This window comes from Marmota monax, unplaced genomic scaffold (assembly GCF_021218885.2).
Source record: "Marmota monax isolate L192 unplaced genomic scaffold, Marmota_monax_Labrador192_F-V1.1 WCK01_AAM20220418_F8-fsc00121, whole genome shotgun sequence".
In the NCBI taxonomy this organism is placed as follows: Eukaryota; Metazoa; Chordata; class Mammalia; order Rodentia; family Sciuridae; genus Marmota; species Marmota monax.
The window spans coordinates 1,180,039-1,186,038 of NW_026693351.1; the positions used below are offsets into that span (position 1 = coordinate 1,180,039).

The 6,000-nt window shown below is 49.9% G+C and overlaps 1 protein-coding gene across 2 annotated transcripts in view; it reads right to left on the reverse strand.

The window, feature by feature from the left end:
* Positions 1-798, reverse strand: part of Gli2 (GLI family zinc finger 2) — a 231,100-nt gene extending 230,302 nt beyond the window's left edge. The window contains exon 1 of one of the 2 annotated variants that reach the window (XM_058583261.1): positions 501-798. The gene's annotated coding sequence lies outside the window, so the exon portion shown is untranslated. The other variant, XM_046456889.2, reaches the window with a different exon arrangement.
* Positions 799-6,000: the final 5,202 nt, after the last annotated feature.

Genomic DNA, 6,000 nt, shown 5'->3' on the forward strand with positions numbered 1-6,000 from the left:
CCCCACGAAGAGAGGCGCTTTCTCCCAGGTAGGGACGGAGTTGCCAAGTCGACCCACCGACCACTAGCACCTAGTCCAAGACCCCCCCCCCAAGTCCTCGCCCTGCTGCGACACAACCAGAAGCGGGGTCAGTCCCATTAGCCTCCAGTCGCCCTAAGCCCGGTGTCATGATCCCGTACAGCGGCATCAGTACCCGGCCGAGGGATCCTCCGAAGACGGCGCAGCATCCCGATCGGCCTGGGCTGAGCCAGGATAGGAGGCGCTTCGCAAGCACAAGCAAGCAAAAGAAGGCCAATGCAACTTTACCGAGGAGACAAAAGTTTGCCTCTAGCACGCAGGTGGCCTCTCGGGCGCCGGGCAGCGGTAGCAGGCCCCCATCCCAACTTGGCTGGCGCGGCGATCGGCCGCGGGCTGCCTTGTGCCGGGGCTCAGGATAGCCTGGGCGGGGCGGGCCAGGCAGAGGAGGGGACCCAGGCAGCCCCGGGCCAGGCAGAGCCTACCGCTGGCGAGCAAGCAGCTCTGCAAGACTCCGTCGCGCCGCGCGGCCCGCGCTTCTTCCCCCGGCTTCTCCTGCTTCTCCTCGCCTTCCTCCGCGTCCGCTGTCGCCGCCGCCGCCTCCCTCTCCTCCTCGAAGTCTCATTGATGGGAGTTTGAAAAAAAGTCCGCGGAGCCGTGCTGCCTCGGCTGGCGAGCGCCGGCACTCCTGCAATCCATCAGCGCCTCCGGGACGGCGCAGCGCCCCCGCGCGCTGGGTTTTGGCACACTCGGGCGCCGATCGCCTGCCCGCGCCGCGCGCTCCCCGCCCTGGGAGACTGGGGGAGGACCCGGACACCACCCGGAGAGGAGAAAGGGGCGGCCGAGGACTCTCCCCCACCCCAGCACCGCTGAAAGAAAGCACCCCTACAGGAAAGTTCGCGCAGGAAACGAGACAACGCGCCAGTCTCCAACACTTTTTTAAGGCGCCGGAATGGGGGATTGGGGAGTGTCTCTAACTCAAGTCAGATGAGCTCCGGGGCTGAGGCGCTGGGAGTGCTCTGTTTTCAATCTCTAAAATGCCCTCGCCCTCCCCACTCCCTCTTCCCTCTGCCGGGAGATGCCCGGGTCGTAGTTCCCAGGGCGCCTGTCCGGGCGCCGGAGCGGAAGCCCAGGACCTGAAGGAAGGGAGGCGGGGGATGGGTCCAGGAGGACCCTCTTCCCGAGGGTAGCGAGCGCAGGTGCCAGGGGTCCCGGTGCGCCCCCCGTCATGGCTCGCACATGTTGCCTTTTGAGCGCGTGTTGGTGAGAAGCGAAGCAGCCGTCTAGGTTTGGTGCGTCTGTTTTGTAGGGAGGATTTTTGTTTCGTTTTGTTTTTTACAGACTCCACTGGAGCTGCTGCAGCCAGATGGAAGTAATCAGAACCCAACAACAACAGAGGAGGAAGAAAAACCCTCACCGAATTTTCAGGCCAAAGTGTGGAAGGGACTGTGTGTGAAAGACCTTGCTTTAGCAGGGGCGAGGAGCCCTGCACCCTCAATCTGGGCCGCCTGACTTGGAGAAGCCCACCAAGCTCTTCAGGGTTCCTGACCCACCGACTGCCTCCTGCGGAAACTTTTTATATATTTCTTCCTAGAGTTTGCAGAACACTTTACCTTGGGGCCGGGTGACATGTTCTATTTGCTTTGTATTATTTAACCTTCATACCCTGTGAGTTAAGATCTCTTCTTCCCTCTTTATAGGTGAGAAGACTGAGGCTTAGGGAAGTTGAGAAACTTGTCTAGAGTCAGAACACTTGAACCAGATCCTTTCTTGAGTTCAATTAAATAAATATGCCCACTGAACACAGTTGTGCACGCCTGTAATCCCAACACTCAAGAGTCTGAGGCAGGAGGAAGGCAAATTTGAGGCCATCCTGAGCAATTTAGTGAGACCACATCTTAATATATAATAAAAAGAGCTGGAGGGGGGTTCCGTGATAGAGTGTCCCTGGGTTCAATCTCTAGTACCAAAACAAATGTTCATTAATCAGTTAATTAATTTAAAAATGCACCCGGCTGAGGACTGTGGGAGCATCCTTCTCTTCATTCCCTTTTCCTATCTGTAATGCAAAAGAACCAATTCCACCCTCCCCCCCTTTTTACCCATGTAATCCCCCCCCACACACACACACACACACCCCTACCCCTGCTCTACCACTGAGCTACATCGCCATCCCTTTCTATTTTGAGACAGAGTTCCACTAAATTGCTGAGGCCATCCTCCAACTTGGGATCCTCCTGCCTCAGCCTCCCAAGTTGCTGGCATTACAGGCTTGGGCCACTATGCCTGACCCATGTAATCCTCTTTTTTTGGTAGCTCTCTCCTCTTATCTCTGATCATCCTCTAAGCCTATCTACTTTTCTTTCTTTCTTTTATTTCTTTTCAAAGTGCTAGGGATCAAACTCAGGGCCTCACACTCTACCACTGATCTGTCCCCCCAGCCCCTGCATTATGACCCCATTTCTCATTCCTAATTTACCCCCCCTTCCTTTCCTTCTCCTGACATTCATTTATATGAGAGGAACCACAATTTCTTCTTGACCTAGACGGGGGAAAAAATGCAAAGAAAAATATTAGAACAATTTGATGCTAATTTTGTTTTCCTGAAGTAGGCTTTTCAGATGGAGAAAGAGAAAAAAAAAACTGGCAGTATTTTCAAAAGCAATACTTGTAGAAGCCAAGGCATTAAAAGGAGGTGAAGTCTGAAAGGGGCTTTTTCTTTAAAAATGATCAGATTCACCATTCCTCCCTGCTATTTGTTTAAATTCCTGCTGAGCTTTCAGAACACAGACTTAAAGGAGACAGAAAAAGTAAACCCTCCCTCCCTCCCTCCTTGGCCATATTTTAATGACCCTGTTCATATCTACCCTATGAAGTGGGAATCATTTCTTGCTGCTGGAAAATTAGCCGCGCTGGCTGATTACTTCATTACAAGCATGTCTCTGTTGGTTGTCTTGTGTTGTAAAGTTGGTGAAGAAGTTTAAACAAATCAACATTTGGAGCTATTTCCTTTTTCTCTGTTTTTCTTCTCAGACCAGCTCAACTCCTGCTAGAATCCGGGCACTCACAAAACTTTTCCCAGCTTATTTTGGCAAGGAGTCTGTGGAGATGAAGATGGAATGTTTTTGGTTAGAGGAGACTTCTGTAGATACCATGCCTTTTACTCTTTAGATGGTCAGAAATTTGGGCCTAATAAGAGCAAGAGAAGGTTTGGAGTGGACGCACCCTGGTGTGGCGGAGGAAACTTTCTCGAAGGTGCTGGAATACCCGTTCCTCCTCCCAGATCTGGTACTGAATGTATGACCTGGGAAGGTTCAAGTTCATTCAATCCACAGCTTTGGGAATGCCAGGACTATGCTATGTGGCATAGCATAGTGGACACCCACAAGATCCTTCCCCTGGTGGAACATATCTTTCAGTGATAACAACAAACACATATATTATCACAAACTGGGTAAATACAAAAGGCAAGGCTCTCTGAAAGGCAGTGATCGGAAACCTGAGGGATAGGGAAAACAATTCAATCCCAAAGAGAAGAAGCTTCTCCATTATTTTAGTGATCTAGTTATAATCATGTTGCTTAATGACAGGAGTATGCTCAGAGAAATTGGGTCCTCATTGGGCAATTTCATCATTGTGCAAACATCTTAGAGTGTACTTACACCAATCAAGACGTGTAGATTCACATGACCTTTCAGCACAATCACAACATGTACTGGTGTAACACAGCATACTTTCACAGTGAACTTTTTTTTTTTGGAGGTGGTGCTAAGAATTGAACCCGGGGTCTCACACATACTAGGCCAGCACTCTACTATTGAGCTACATCCCCAACGCCCAGTAACCTTTTTATTTTAATAAGTAGAAAGAGTAACTCTAATGATAAAACATAGTAAGTACCCAAACCAGCAATGTAAGTGTTTATTATGATTATCATATATGACATACTATACATAATTGCATCTCCTATATTTGCATGACTGTTAGTACAGTAGGTTTTGTTTTGTCTTTTAACACCAGCATTACTGCACTCGGGAGTAATGCGTTGCTCTAAGACATCACAATGACTATTCCATCATTAGATGATGGGAATTTTTCTGCTCTCTTACAATCTTCCAGGACCACTGGGTTATATACAGTCCATGGTTGACCACTGTTCAGTCCCCGGGATAGGTATGTGGCTGTCCTGGGGTCGTAGAATAAATCACTCCCCAAACAGGCAAAACCACCATGTAGAGGTGGGGGTATGGTGGGTGGCAGAGCGCTGGCCTAGGTACACAAGGCTCAAGGTTCCATCACCAGCACTGAAAAGGAAGGAAGGAAGGAAGGAAGTCCTCAGGGTCTGGATCTGGAACAAGTTACGACAGGGACAGTTTCTCTCTGCTCCAATACCAGGGCCTCAGCTGGAAGCCATCAAGGCTGGCAAGCTGGGATGTCTGAAGACTCTCTCAGGCATGTGCCCAAGGGGCAATGCCGGCTGCTGGCCAGGGGTCCTCAGTTTCTTCCCCTCTGCAGTCATCCATGTGGTCTCTCTGCTTAGGCCAGTGTGGGTCACTCGCAGCATGGCAGTAACTGAATACCAAGAATGAGCTTAACAAGAGCTGGCCACACAGAAGCCCATGCCTTTTGGAACCTCAGAAGCCACACGGTATCACTCAGCCATGTTTTATTCATTGAGGCACACACAGAGTTCTGCTTAGGTTCAAGGGGACGGGAAACGAACACCACTTCCTATGGAGAACTGCAAGATTCTGAAAAAGCATCTAGGACCAGAAACGTTGCTGTGACTCTTTCTGGAAGACAGGCACACAAAGCTAACTGGAGATACAGGGAAGGCCAGGAAAAACAGGCCCCGAGGTGGCCCTCCTGCTTCCTCATGTGTCTTGGCTACAAAGTTGTGCCTCATTCTGTTCTATTAAGAAATGCCTTAGACTGGCCTCTCTCTCTCTCTCTCTCTCTCTCTCTCTCTCTCTCTCTCTCTCTCTCTCTCTTCTGGGGACTGAACCTAGAGGCGCTCTACCACTGAGCCACAAGCCCAGCTACATTGCTGAGGCTGACCTCCAACTTGCAATCCTCATGCCTCAGCCTCCAGAGTCCTGGGATTACAGATAGGTACCACCATACCCAGTGGAGTGGCTAATTGGTAAATAACAGGAATTGATTTCTCAGAGTTCATGAGGCTGAGAAGTCACAAGATGCACACATTCAGTACTGGATGAGGGCTTACTCTCTGCTTTATAGAGGGCAAATTGTTGGTCCTCACATGGCAGAAGGAACAAGGAAGCCTTTGGGTGTCATTTATAAATATACTAATCTCACTCTCTGGGATCCTCTCTCCTGGACCTCATCACCTCCCAAAGAAGTCAGCTCTTCATTTTAGTGCATTAGGGATTAAGTTTCAATGTGTGGTTTGACAGACATTCAGACAAATAGCAGCCCAATTTAGGGGAACAAGAAAGAGGTGAGAGACCCAATCCCTACATCAAGGAATTTATAGTCTTATCAAGAGACACACAAATTTAGTTGCCATCGAAGGACACAGAACAATGTCTTAGGTGGGGAGTGGGCTGGGTAGCCAGGTCCCACTAAGGCAGACTAAATAAGCAACAGTGGCAGGGAGGATATCAGTACAAGTTAAGACCAGTCCCCAAAGTGAATTGGTCACTGGCTGTTCTTTCAGTGACTTCCATCCAACCTGTGCTTCACCCCAACATCCCTCCCCAGACTCAAGTGTCATTTCTATGACTTGAAGCTGCCTGTTGCTACAGTGCAGATACACGCACAAGGGGTCACAGGGGGACTTTCTATAGCCATGAGTATATTTATCAGATCTCTTAGGAAAAGCGAGCTTGTGCAGGAGTAAGAAGCAGGCCATCTGGGGCGGGCCACTACTACTAAGGGCACAAGCTTCCAGGCAGGCCAAAGACCAGCAAGCATTTCCTATTTGCAGCCCAAATCATTAACCCTCTCCCAGACAACTTGGTG